Source organism: Muntiacus reevesi, chromosome 1, assembly GCF_963930625.1.
Source record: "Muntiacus reevesi chromosome 1, mMunRee1.1, whole genome shotgun sequence".
NCBI lineage: Eukaryota > Metazoa > Chordata > Mammalia > Artiodactyla > Cervidae > Muntiacus > Muntiacus reevesi.
In genome coordinates this window covers 279,207,839-279,222,247 of record NC_089249.1, presented here as the reverse complement: position 1 = coordinate 279,222,247, position 14,409 = coordinate 279,207,839, and positions in this window count along the sequence as shown.

Genomic DNA, 14,409 nt, shown 5'->3' with positions numbered 1-14,409 from the left:
CCTTTCTACCTCTGATACTTAAAAGATCTATGACTTTGAATACCTTCTTTGTAATCTCTGATTAGAAGGTATTTTTCTTTAAAACTTCCTTAGTAACATCTACTCCACAAGATTTTTGAAAACTTTGAAAAGACAACTGTTTAAAAATACTCTTTTGTTTATAGTAGTAATCAGTGAATACAGCATACACACATACACAGATATTTTCTGTCTTTTTGTCTAATGAACTGAGATTTGATTAAGTGAACATACTGTTTATTGATTCTTAAATGAAACTATGTAAGTATAAATAAAATTTTAATATGCAGATCATAAAACTACTATAACAGTTAACATATATAGTTATCAATATGTTTTATATAAGCATGTGTGTCAACTTTTCAAGAAAAAAAATCATTAGAGAAAGAACAGTTCAGTGGTTTGGGACCGCTGAGTACTCATATACCAAAAAAAACAAAAAACCTCCACTTTGATCTATACTTCACATCAAATATTAAAAAAAAAAAAAAAAACTGAAAATGTGTATATACTAAAAGTAAAACATAAACTGTAAAACTTCTAGAAGAAAACTTTCGTGACCTAGTAGTAGACATCAGTTTCTTACATATGACATCAGAAGCACAATCCATAGAAGAAGCTGACAAACTAGTTTCCATCTAAATTAAAATGTATGTTGCCCCTCAAGCAAAACAAAACAAAACAAAACACTAAGACAATGGAAAGACAAAGATTTGGAAAAAATATTTGCAAGTTTTATATATATATATATATAAATATATATATATTAACAGACACTTACTCCTTGGAAGGAAAGTGATGACCAACCTAGACAGCATATTAAAAAGCAGAGACATTACTTTGCCAACAAAGGTCCGTCTGGTCAAGGCTATGGTTTTTCCAGTGGTCATGTATGGATGTGAGAGTTGGACTGTGAACAAAGCTGAGCACCTTTGAACTGTGGTGTTGGAGAAGACTCTTGAGAGTTCCTTGGACTGCAAGGAGATCCAACCAGTCCATCCTGAAGGAGATCAGTCCTGGGTGTTCATTGGAAGGACTGATGCTGTACCTGAAACTCCAGTAGTTTGGCCACCAGATGTGATGAACTGACTCATTGGAAAAGACCCTGATGCTGGGAGGGATTGAGGGCAGGAGGAGAAGGGGATGACAGATGATGAGATGGCTGGATGGCATCACTGACTCGATGGACATGAGTTTGAATAAACTCCTGGTGTTTGTGATGGACAGGGAGGCCTGGCATGCTGCGATTCATGGGGTCCCAAAGAATCAGACATGACTGAGTAACTGAACTGAACTGAATATATATATGTACATGTATATATATAATATATGACAATGAGCTTATATCAAGAATACATAGAAAACTCTCAGAATTCTCAAATGTCTACACAAAAATCTAAGAAAACTAAAAAACCCAACTAAAATTGACAAAATATTTCAACATTTTATCAAAGAATATATATAGATGGTAAACAAGCAAAGAAAAGATGCTACACATCCTTAGTCATTTAGAGGCATGACTTAAAATGCAATAACAATATACATCTACTATTGTGGAAAATTTCCAGCAAACTGTGGAAAATTCTTTAAGAGAGGGGAATACTAGACCACCTGACCTGCCTCCTGAAAACCAGTAAGCAGGTCAAGAAACAGCAGTTAGAACTGAACATGGAGCAACAGACTGGTTCCAAATTGGGAAAGGGATATGTCAAGGCTGTATACTGTCACCCTGCTTATTTAACTTATATTCAGAGAGCCGTGAAGTGAAGTCGCTCAGTCGTGTCTGACTCTTTGTGACCCCATGGACTGTAACCTACCAAGCTCCTCCATCCATGGGATTTTCCAGGCAAGAGTACTGGAGTGGGTTGCCATTTCCTTCTCCAGGGGATCTTCCTGACCCAGGGATTGAACCCAGGTCTCCTGCATTGCAGGTAGACGCTTTACCATCTGAGCCACCAGGGAAGTTACCCCTATATGAATACATCATGTGAAATGCCCGGCTGGATGAAGGATAGGCCAGAATCAAGATTGCCAGAAGAAACATCTATAACCTCAGATATGCACATGACACCACCCTTATGGCAGAAAGTGAAGAGGAACAAAGAAGCCTCTTGATGGAAGTGAAAGAGGAGAGTGAAAAAGCTGGCTTAAAACTCAACATTCAAAAAACTAAGAGCTTGGCATCTGGTTCCATCACTTCATGGCAAATAGATGGGGAAACAATGGAAACAGTCACAGACATTATTTTCTTGAACTCTAAAATAACTTTGGACAGTGACTGCAGCCATGAAATTAAAAGATGCTTGCCCCTTGGAAGAAAAGCTATAACAAACCTAGACAGCATATTAAAAACCAGAAACATCACCTTGCTGACAAAGGTCCATCTAGTCAAAGCTATGGTTTTCCCAATAGTCATGTATGGATGTGAGAGTTGGGCCATAAAGAAAGCTGAGCACTGAAGAATTGATGCTTTTGAAGTGTGGTGTTGGAGAAGACTCTTGAGAGTCCCTTGGACTGCATGGAGATCCAACAAGTCCATCCTAAAGGAAATCAGTCCTAAATATTCATTAGAAGGACTGATGCTGAAGCTCAAACTCCAATACTTTGGCCACCTGATGTGGAGAGCTGACTCACTGGAAAAGACCCTGTTGCTGGGAAAGACTGAAGGCAGGGGGAGAAGGGGACGAGAGAGGATGTGATGGTTGGATGACATCACTGATTCAATGGACATAAGTTTGAATAAGCTCCAGGAGTTGGTGGTGGACAGGGAAGCCCAGCGTGCTGCAGTCCATGGGGTTGCAAGGAGTCGGACACGACTGAGTGAACAATGACAGTAGCATAAATAAAATTTAAGCTGTATCAAGTGTTGAAAAGGATCTGAAGAGTGTTGTGGGGTTTTTTTGTTTTTGTTTTTTAACATTACTGGGAGGAGTTCACAGTAATAGAGCACTTTGGAAAATGCCAATTTCTGTTAAAATTGAACTCTACATCTACCATGTGAGTTAGTCACTCCTGTCCTAGCTATTTATCAAGAGGAATGAAAGCCCATAGAAATATTCATATGAATACTTTTATACAATTGTTCACAAAACTTTGTTATAGCCTCAAATGGAAGGAAGCTAAATATCCTCATCAAGTAAATAGACAAATAGTATCAGATTCATAAAATTCAAGAAAAAACTAATGAATAATTCATACCTGTAATAAAGTGAAAGAATATTAAAGTAATATTGAGTGAAAGAAGCAAGACAATGAGCATATATGGTATGTTTGCATTTATATGGGATACTAGGTCATATAAACGAATCTGTGCATATATATGTATATAATGTATATACGTATATAATGTATATATAAACATAATGTATAAAGATGGGAAGTGCCTCAGTGGTTACCTGGAGAATGGTCTGAGTGGGCGGGAATGATTACAAAGGAACACAAGGAAATTTTAGATGTGTTCGTTATCCTGATAGTGATGATGGTTTCATGGACACGATATAATCTGAAAATATACATTTAAAATATATATAGTTCATTTATGTCCTTTATATGACAATAAAGCTTTCAAAAGGTTAATATTCATGTTGAATCATACACACCCTGTTTGTATCATGTGTATCTCTACTTATCAATTCTCTAGGATATAGTGGTTGAAAGTAGGTTACAAAAATCAGAATTTTGAAAAATGAAAAATCATACTGCTAGTTTCACAAGTTGAGCATGAATCTAAAAGAAAAGTGGAATCTAGCACATAGCTACTAGGCATTCAAGAATAAAATCATGGTATATCCTACTAGCTATTTCTTAGCTGTGGCTACACTGCAATAGATAATATTTTGGCTTAGCCAAATGTTGCTTCACTCAGAGGGAACTTCTGCTCTATAATATTTGAGTTCTTTTGTTTCTTAAAAGCCTTTAAAGCTCTCAAAGCACCTAAATTATACAGTTTTATGAGTGGTTGTATATCGGCAGCATTTCAGCCTTTTACATATGTTGTGTTTAGCTATGAAGATTTCAAATATATGTTTGTTAAATTATAAATATTGGTGACATTTCACTGCTGTGCTAACAATTTAGGGTTCCTAATAATATATATAACATTAATATAAATGTAATGTAACATTACAATAATGTAATCAATACAATATTAATATATATTTAAAATGCAAAAGTTCATATTTTATAATATCATTGCAGGATGTAATATAATTTACTTTTGCAATAAATACTGCATTTTTAACCCCACCACAAAAATGTAAACCTGTATGAAATGATTATGAGTTTCTTGGCATGTTTAGAAATGTATTTTCGCTGCCTCTTTTTTATGCTTCCTTTATAAAGTCATATAGTGACTTCACTGTGGAATTTGAAAGGGACTTCCACTAGCCTCTAAGGAAAAGGATGAGTGATAAAATTAGAAGTTAATTGGAGAGGCTATGCAGAAATCAGAAAGTGGTCTTTCTATGTTTGAGATCTGGATTGCACAGAGGTAGCTTAAATTTACAATTGAGAAAAGTAATGAGCTCAGCCATTGCGGGTCATAAGTTTAAAAGTAATAGCCAAGTATGTGGAGCTGGATTCATGATACAATAAAAATCGGAAGCCAGGAGAAGGCCAGTTACACAGTCTGACAGTGACCCTGGAGGAGGCAAATCCAATGAATCGGAAAAAGGATGATTTTGAGGAGAACTCTCAAATGGAGCTTGCCAGAAAGGATCTAGCTCAATAGTTCATTTGAAGAAAAGCCAGCAAATCAGGTGGATTATCAGTGCTCCTGTGCTAATCCTTCATTTAGAGCATGAAATAGTTCATCTGCATTTTTTAGAAGCTGTCTTCCAATTGAGAGATGATTTAGAAAAACAATATTCTGTATACTTCAGTCCAAATTGCCATGAGAAACCGATAGTAAAATAAATAAATAAATAAAAAGCAAATCATACTGGTTACAACAAGTTAGTAGTACCAGCAGAAAGACCTAAGTACCAATACTACAAGGATCATCCAGAACAAATTATTGCAGCCTCAGCGGAAAGAGTGGGGGGAGCCCTCTGTTAAATATAAGCTAAATTCGAAGAATAATGTTTAATACATTTCACAAGAAAGAGAAAGCAATGCAAGTATCTCAAGCTACAAACAGTGCTTTTGTCTGTTTGAAGAGAAAGGAAAGCAAATCACATTGGCTTATTTTAACAAGAAACAAATTATTAACTTTAGTCTTTTGTTTTAGAGACTCTATTATTGTAATGACAGACATTAGTTTAACAGATAAATACATTACTTGACTTTGTGTTAGACTTTATGAATTCCCCATATAATAAGAGCTAACCATTCTCGACAAACTCGTCACAGGTTTGGAGGAGTGAAAGAAAGATCACTAGCAAATAAGTAGCAATAGGTGTCAAAGAGATTCAGGCAAAACTGTTATATCCCTTTAATTTTTTAGAATGTTAATACTTCTAAAAATCACAGAAATATGTGCTGCTTAGGGTAGATAATAGAAACTTTATAAATTTCCATTGTTTCATAAGCCCTCTATGTAATTTCCTTCTGACTCTCTTTTCCTACCAACTACATTCATCAAAAGTCCTTATGTGAAACACTAGGACAGGTCTTATCTCTAGCTGAGATCAGTGTAAGGAATATTAGGTATGTAACTTTATGACAGGCTTTAAGAGAAGCTCTGGTTTTTCAAAATTGATTAATTTCTCAAAATATTTATCTAGTGCCTACTGTGAACATGATTGGAAACAGAGATAAACAGTGACAAGATAAAAATCTTTGCCATGGAAAGCCGATACTTTAGTGAACAAGACATAATAAGTAGGTTTATAAACAAGCAAACTTATACTGTTATATGACACAGTGACAACTCAGGCAAAGCACAAAGTTAAGCTTCTTATACTTAAAATTAAGAGTAAGAGGTAAGATTGAGGGGCAAAGGGTTATTTTGGGTAGGTGACCAAAGAAAACCTCTCTGGGAAGTTTCCATGAAACAGAGATCAGAAAGGACTGAAGGCTTGAGGAGCATGTTGAGCGGAAGAATAACACCAATAATGCTCTCTATGCATTATAGATATAACTAGAGCTATAATAATGTTTTATATATATAATGCAAGCATGCTAAGTCACTTCAGTCGTGTCCAACTCTGTGTGACCCCATGGATAGCAGCCCACCAGGCTCCTCCATCAACAGGATTCTCTAGGCAAGAATAGTGGAATGGGTTGCCATTTCTTTCTCCAATATATATAATAATATTATATATATATATATATATATATATATATATATATACATCCTAATGTATATCATATATTATAAGATATATTATATATAATAATTAATAATGTTATATATAATAATAACTATATAAAAACTATAACTATAATAATGCTCTCAATAAATGCTCTCTAATTTGAGAGCATACTTGAAATACCTGAAGAATAAAAGATCAGAAAAGCTGAAAACAGAATAAAAGGAATCACAAAACAAGAAGTTCTAGGTCATGGAAAAGAAGTTGAGTGGTATTTTGAAAGTGAGGAGATAACTATTTGTACACAAGTATGGCATAATTCATTAGTATTTTTCTCGAAGGTACTATAGCTCTGGTGTAGAGAATCCCATTAGGGAGAGAGGCGATAATGGGAATATAGAAAGCAGTTAGGCAACTGCAGTGGTCCAGATGAAAGACAACTGCAGTGAACGTGAAGAAACATGACTAGCGTAAAGGCTGTCGACAAGATTTGTAAATGACTGAGACGTGGGACATGAAGGAAGGGGGCGTCCAAAGATAACTCTAAGGTTCTTGGCCAATAAAACTGATAAATGTTGGAGATGTTTACTAAAACGGAGAACAATAGGAACACGGGTTTAGGGAGTTTGGTAAAGTCTGTCACTCCTAGAACTGTATACAGGAATGTCTACATATATTCGCTCAGTCATGCCCCACTCTTTGCAACCCAATGGACTATACAGTCTATGGAATTCTCCAGGCCAGAATACTGGAGTGGGTAGCCTTTCCCTTCTCCAGGGGATCTTCCTAACCCAAGGATCAAACCCATGCCTCCAGCATTGCAGGCGGATTCTTTACCAGCTGAGCCACAAGGGAAGCCCAAGAACACTGGAGTGGGTAGCCTGTCCCTTCTCCAGGGGATCTTCCTATCCCAGGAATCGAACTGGGGTCTCCTGCATTGCAGGGGGATTCTTTACCAACTGAGCTATCAGGGAAGCCCGTATTCAGGAAAGAAGCAATTAAATGGGTGGCAGATAATGTAAGTTTGGTTTATCACATTTGGGGTGGAAAGCTAATATAAACCATATAGTAATGGCTTAGCGTTGGAGACATCTTTATGTCTTAATACAGACATAAATGGTTATACAAAATGTTTCTAGAGGTTTAGCTTAATATAGACATAGATGGTTATATAGAAATATTTTTAGATAATGTGTTTATACACTAGTTAGGATACAACATATCTGGCTCTAGCAGCTGCCATAACAAAACAACAGACTGGGTGGCTTATACACAGCAGACACTTATTTCTCACAGACCATGGAACAGTGTTTGGTTAGTAGCTACTTCCTAGATGGCAGCGTTTTCACTATAACCTCACATGGTGGAAGGCAGGGACAGGAGAGCTTTCTAAGCCACTTGCATAAGAACATTGATTTCATTCAAGGGGTTCCCACTATCGAGTTCTAAGCACCTTCCAAAAGCCTCAACTCCCAATACCATGACATTGGGCATTGATTTCAGCATATGGATTTGGGGGGACAGAAACGTTCAGTCCCTAATAGGTAAAAGCAACTGAATGGAGAGAACAAAACCAAGAGTTTGTTTTTGGAAACACCACATGCAGTGGTCACTCACTATCTATGGGGAATTGGTTTAGGACCCCTGCAGATCCCCAAATCTGAGGAAGCTCAGGTCCCATATATAAGGTGACAGAGTATTTACATATAACCTATGCATGTTGTCCTATGTACTTTAAATCATCCTCAGACTGCTTATAATTCTGAATGCAATGCAAATGCTATGTAGACAGTTGCTAACATGTAGCAACATCAAGTTTTGCTTTTTAGAAACTTCTGGAATTTCTGTTTTAATATTTTCAGCTCCTCAGTTGGTTGAGTCCCCAGATGCCAAACCTGAGACTACAGAGGTCAAGCAGCTCTGCTGGTGGGGATGATTTCTCTTCACCACTATTTTTCAGAGCTCCCCCAAGGGAGGATGTGATATGGAATAAGTCAATTTGCAACTGTTGCAAGCATATTTCTCCAATCCACTGTGATCAAGGACTAAGTTCTTTTCTGTCCTGAGTTAGTTTTAAGGAATGTGACCCTTCTCCCCACAAACCCAACAGTTGTAGGGCAAGAAACTGATGTGAGTTGATATAAGTAACATGAAAATCTAAATCCACAATGTGTATGTTATTTTTCTTGAGTCCAGATACAAATGTATTACTTTCATATTATAATATACTCACCTAATCTTATGACCAAGTATTTCCAATAGCAACTAAGTCATAATGGAAAATTCCAGTCACTTAGTCACATGGCATCCCATAGTGAGGAGCTAATGCCCTACTAAAACCCTGGGACCAGTAGCATGACAGTAGTGTCACCCTCCAAGTGAAAAATAGTCTTCAGATATGAAGACATTACTGCTCCATTAGTCAAAAGGGTTTTGTCTGAGAATTGCAACAACCTTATCAAGCATTCTTATCTGACAGAATGTGGTCCATTGGAGAAGGGAATGGCAAACCACTTCACTATTCTTGCCTTGAAATCCCCATGAACAACATGAAAAGGCAAAAAGATAGGACAATGAAAGATGAACTCCCCAGGTCGGTAGGCGCCCAATATGCTACTGGAGATCAGTGGAGAAATAACTCCAGAAAGAATGAAGGGATGGAGCCAAAGCAAAAACAATACCCAGTTGTGGATGTGACTGGTGATAGAAGCAAGGCCCGATGCTGTAAAGAGCAATATTGCATAGGAACCTGGAATGTTAGGTCCATGAATCAAGGCAAATTAGAAGAGGTCAAACAGGAGATGGCAAGAGTGAATGTCGACATTCTGGGAATCAGCAAACTAAAATGGACTGGAATGGGTGAATTTAACTCAGATGACCATTACATCTACTACTGTGGGCAAGAATCCCTTAGAAGAAATGGAGTAGCCATCATGGTCAACAAAAGATTCTGAAATGCAGTACTTGGATGCAATCTCAAAAATGACAGAGTGATCTCTGTTCATTTCCAAGGCAAACAATTCAATGTCTCAGAAATCCAAGCCTATGCCCCAACCAGTAATGCTGAAAGAAGTTGAAGTTGAATGGTCCTATGAAGACCTACAAGACCTTTTAGAGCTAACACCCCAAAAAGATGTCCTTTTCATTATAAGGGACTGGAATGCAAAAGTAGAGAGTCAAGAAACACCTGAGGTAACAGGCAAATTTGGCCTTGGAATACAGAATGAAGCAGGGCAAAGGCTAATAGAGTTTTGCCAAGAGAATGCACCGGTCATAGCAAACACCCTCTTCCAACAATACAAGAGAAGACTCTACAAATGGACATCACCAGATGGCCAACACTGAAATAAGATTGATTATATTCTTTGCAGCCAAAGATGGAGAAGCTCTATACAGTCAGCAAAACCAAGACCAGGAGCTGACTGTAGCTCAGATCATGAACTCCTTATTGCCAAATTCAGATTTAAATTGAAGAAAGTAGGAAAAACCACTGACCATTTAGGTATGACCTAAATCAAATCCCTTATGACTATACAGTGGAAATGAGAAATTGATTTAAGGGACTAGATCTGATAGACAGAGAGTCTGATGAACAATGGACAGAGGTTTGTGACATTGTATAGGAGACAGGGATCAAGACCATCCCCATGGAAAAGAAATGCAAAAAAGCAAAATGGCTTTCTGAGGCCTTACAAATAGCTGTGAAAAGAAGGGAAGTGAAAAACAAAGGAGAAAGGGAAAGATATTCCCATCTGAATAAACAGTGCCAAGGAATAGCAAGGAGCGATTAAAAAAAAAAAAAAAAAAGCCTTCTTCAGCAACCAATACAAAGAAATAGAGGAAAACAATAGAATGGGATAGCTTAGATATCTCATCAAGAAAATTAGAGATACCAAGGGAACATTTCATACAAAGATGGGCTCAATAAAGGACAGAAACGGTAGGGACCTAACAGAAGCAGAAGATATTAAGACACGGTGGCAAGAATACACAGAAGAACTGTCAAAACAGATCTTCACGACCCAGATAATCATGATGGTGTGATCACTCACCTAGAGCCAGACATCCTGGAAAGTGAAGTCAAGTGGGCCTTAGGAAGCATCACTATGAACAAAACCAGAGGAGGTGATGGTATTCCAGTTGAGCTAGTTCAAACCCTGAAAGATGATGCTGTGGAAGTGCTGCATTCAATATGCCAACAAATTTGGAAAACTCAGCAGTGGCCACAGGACTGGAAAAGGTCAGTTTTCATTCCAATCCCAAAGGAAGACAATGCCAAAGAATGCTCAAACTACCATATAATTGCACTCATTTCACACGCTAGTAAATGAATGCCTAAAATTCTCCAAGTCAGGCTTCAGCAATACATGAACTGTGAACTTCCAGATGTTCAAGCTGTTTTTAGAAAAGGCAGAGGAACCAGAGATTACCAAAATTACCAACATCCCCTAGATCATCAAAAAAGCAAGAAAGTTTCAGAAAAATATCTATTTCTGCTTTATTGACTATGCCAAAGCCTTTGACTGTGTGGATCACAATAAATGTGGAAAATTCTGAAAGAGATGGGCATACCAGACCACCTGACCTGTCTCTAGAGAAACTTGTATGCAGGTTAGGAAGCAACAGTTAGAACTGGACATGGAAAAACAGACTGGATCCAAACAGGGGAAGAAGTATGTCAAGGCTGTATATTGTCACCCTGCTCATTTAACTTATATGCAGAGTACATCATGACAAATGCTGGGCTGGAAGAAGCACAAGCTGGAATCAAGATTGCTGAGAGAAATATCAATAACCTCAGATATGCAGATGACACCACCGTTATGGCAGAAAGTGAAGAAGAACTAAAGAGCCTCTTGATGAAAGTGAAAAAGGAGAGTGAAAAAGTTGGCTTAAAGCTCAACATTCAGAAAACTAAGATCATGGCAACCAGTCCCATCACTTCATGGAAAATAGATGGAGAAACAATGGAAACAATGGCTGACTTTATTTTTCTGGACTCCAAAATCACTGCAGGTGATGACTGCAGCCATGAAAGTAAAAGACGTTTACTCCTTGGAAGGAAAGTTATGACCAATTAAAAAGCAGAGACATTACTTTGCCAGCAAAGGTCCACCTATTCAAGGCTATGGTTTTTCCAGTGGTCATGTATGGATATGAGACTTGGACTCTAAAGAAAGCTGAACACTGAAGAATTGATGCTTTTGAACTGTGGTGTTGGAGAAGACTCTTGAGAGTCCCTTGGATTGCAAGGATATCCAACCCGTCCATCCTAAAGGAGATCAGTCCTGGGTGTTCATTGGAAGGACTGATGCTGAAGCTGAAACTCCAATATTTTGGCCACCTCATGCAAAGAGCTGACTCTTTGGAAAAGACCCTGATGCTGGGCAAGATTGAGGGCAGGAGGAGAAGGGGACAACAGAGAATGAGATGGTTGGACGGCATCACTGTCTCAATGGACATGGGTTTGAGTAAACTCTGGGAGTTGGTGATGGACAGGGAGGCCTGGCGTGCTGCAGTCCATGGGGTTGTAAAGAGTCAGACATGACTGAGTGACTGAACTGAACTGAACTGAACTATCCTCCGGGTAACACCATGCTGTTAGCTGTAATTTTTTTTAATGATCTTTCTCAAAAGAGAAGTTCTTCACATTTTTCTCTCAAGGCTTATTTGATTTCAACGAATGCAATTTTAGACATCTATTTAAATAATTGTGCTTTTATCCTGTGTTCTTTAAATATAGTAGTTTAGGATACAATTTGTCACTTTTTATATTTATTCCTAAAGTAAATCAAATTTAATCCTGGTTAATTATGCTATAGTTGATGTATTCAATTTGCTAATTTTTTTTTGGTCTGTGTTCATTAGAAATATTGTTCTTTTTTTTTTCCTGAGTATTATTCTGGCTTAATAAATGGAATGGGAAAGCCTGTTTTTATAGTATTGTAATATGAGAAGAAATATTAATAACGTTGGTGATCTTTAACTTTGAAAACAATGGAGCTATCTGAGACAGATTTCTTAGTGAGAACTTTTTAAAGTAATTATGTAAATTATTCCTTGATTAGATCATGATTATTCTGACTTTATTATCTATCCTTTTGGATTTAATTTCAATAAATCTATTTTTCTAGGAACTCATCTATTTCACCTCAATTTTTAAATTATTGTCATAAAGTTACTCCAAGATCTCAAGTCTTTTAATTTCTGAAAGATTTATAGTGGTGCCTTTTGTTTATAATTTCTTACGTTGTTTGCTTCATCTTCTGTCTCCGCATTTTATATCATTCTTAAGCATTTGTTTTCTACTTGTTTCAGGTTCCAATTTCTATTTCTTTTGCTTTATTTTTTTCATTTTGCTCTTAAAAGCAATAGATCATTAATTTGACCTTTTTTTTTCTTTTCCAATATGAACTACAAATTTTATTTTACTTTCCCAGATTTAGTGATGCAGAAATTATCTATATTTAAAGTGTATGATTTGATGTTTTAATATATGTATACTATGTGAGGATTACCACAGTCAAGTTAAAGGATGTATCTATCACCATACAAGGTTACCATCTTGTGTGTGTAAGAACACTTAATATTTACTCTCCTAGTACACAGAAGTCAACTCAAAATGGATTAAAGACCTAAGTAAAAGACCTGAAACTAAAACTCATGGAATGAAACTTAGGGATGAAACCTTTTGAGGTTGGTCTGGGCAATTCCTTCAAAAGTACAAGCATTAAAGAAAAAAATGTGATTGCATCAAACTAAAGAGCTCCCACACAACAAAGGAATCAGTGAACAGTAGGTATCGTGATTTATGAAGTGGGAGAAAACACTTGCAAATCATACATTTAATAAAGGCTTAATATTAAAAATGCATAAGGAATTCAAATCGTTCAACAACAGAAGAACAAATACTGGGCCAGGAGACAGAAGACATACAAATGGCCAAGGAGTTCATAAGATGCTCAAGGTGTCTAGTTATCAAAGAAATGGAACTGAAAATCACAACAAGGTATCACTTCACATCTGTCAGAATGGCTACTTTCAAAAAGACAAAAGATAGTCAGTGTTGGTGAGGATGAGGCCAAAAAGGAACCCCTATACATTGTAGCGGTGGTGCAGATGGTAAACGTGACCAAGCAATTAAGCCCAGCCCAGCATCCACTATAGGAGAAAATGTTAATCTGTACACTCACTGCAGAGAACAGTATGGAGGTTCCTGAAAAAATTAAAGGTAGAACTACCATATGAGCCAGAAATTCCTCCTCTGGGTCTATTTTTCAAAGGAAGTGAAACTAATATTTCTAAGAGATCTGTACTTCCCTGCTCACAGCAGCGTTTTTCACAGAGTATCCATGCTAAGTCACTTCGGTCTTGTCCGACTCTTTGTGGTCCCATGGACTGCAGCCCACCAGGCTCCTCTGTCCATGGGATTCTCCAGGCAAGAATACTGCAGTGGATTGCCATGCCCTCCTCCAAGGGATCTTCCAGACCCAGGGATGGAGCCACTATCTCTTATCTCTCCTGCACTGGCAAGCGGATTCTTCACCACTAGCACCACCTCACATGTGGATTGATGAATGTGTAAAGTCCAGTGTGATACAGTTTTAAGGCAATGCTGTTCGGCCTTCAAAATGGAGATCCTGTCATCTGTGACCACATCAATGAAATTGGAGGATGTTTTGTTAAGTGAAATAAGCCAACTCAGTTCAGTTCAGTTCAGTCACTCAGTCATGTCCAACTCTTTGTGACCCCATGAACCACAGCACGCCAGGCCTCCCTGTCCATCACCAACTCCCGGAGTACACTCAAACCCATGTCCATTGAGTCGGTGATGCCGTCCAGCCATCTCATCCTCTGTCATCCCCTTCTCCTCCTGCCCCCAATCCCTCCCAGCATCAGGGTCTTTTCCAATGAGTCAGCTCTTCACATGAGGTGGCCAAAGTACTTGAGTTTCAGCTTCAGCATCAGTCCTTCCAATAAACACCCAGGACTGCTCTTCTTTAGGATGGACTGGTTGGATCTCTTTGCAGTCCAAGGAACTCTCAAGAGTCTTCTCCAACACCACAGTTCAAAAGCATCAATTCTTTGGCACTCAGTTTTCTTCACAGTCCAACTCTCACATCCATACATGACTACTGGA